Raw genomic sequence first — 750 nt, 5'->3', positions numbered from 1 at the left:
TTTTGCATGCCATTTGGTGCAGGGATGACTTTTCCTTGACACCTTAGGATCTGTGGACCCCACAGGATCCCCACCTACACTACCACTCTCTTTCTTCTTCACCAATCACCTCAACACCTCTTCCCCAAAAACCCTTCACCTATCAAATCCCATCTTTCTCTTCACCACTCACATCCATCCTTCATAAAATCCCACCTACCTCACCATTCAAATTCAAACCACTTTCCCAACCAAACCCACCCTCACTTGGCCGAATACAAAGCCATTCCCTTTCTCCTCATTTCTTCTTCTTCTACTCTCTTCTTTCTTCTTTTGCTCGAGGACGAGCAAACATTTTAAGTTTGGTGTGGTAAAAGCATTGCTTTTTGTTTTTCCATAACCATTTATGGCATCCAAGGCTGGATAAACCTCTAGAAAGAGGAAAGGGAAGGCAAAAGCTTCCACCTCCGAGTCATGGGAGATGGAAAGATTCATCTCAAGGGTGCATCAAGACCACTTCTATGAAGTTGTGGCCTTGAAGAAGGTGATCTTCGAGGTCCCTTTTTCACTCAAAAAGGGTGAATATCCGGAGATCCGACATGAGATCCGAAGAAGAGGTTGGGAAGTTCTTACCAACCCCATTCAACAAGTCAGAATCTTAATGGTTCAAGAGTTCTATGCCAATGCATGGATCACCAAGAACCATGACCAAAGTATGAACCCGGATCTAAAGAATTGGCTTACTATGGTTCGGGGGAAATACTTGGATTT

The sequence above is a fragment of the Arachis duranensis genome, chromosome 6, assembly GCF_000817695.3.
Source record: "Arachis duranensis cultivar V14167 chromosome 6, aradu.V14167.gnm2.J7QH, whole genome shotgun sequence".
NCBI lineage: Eukaryota > Viridiplantae > Streptophyta > Magnoliopsida > Fabales > Fabaceae > Arachis > Arachis duranensis.
This window is presented reverse-complemented; position numbering follows the sequence as displayed.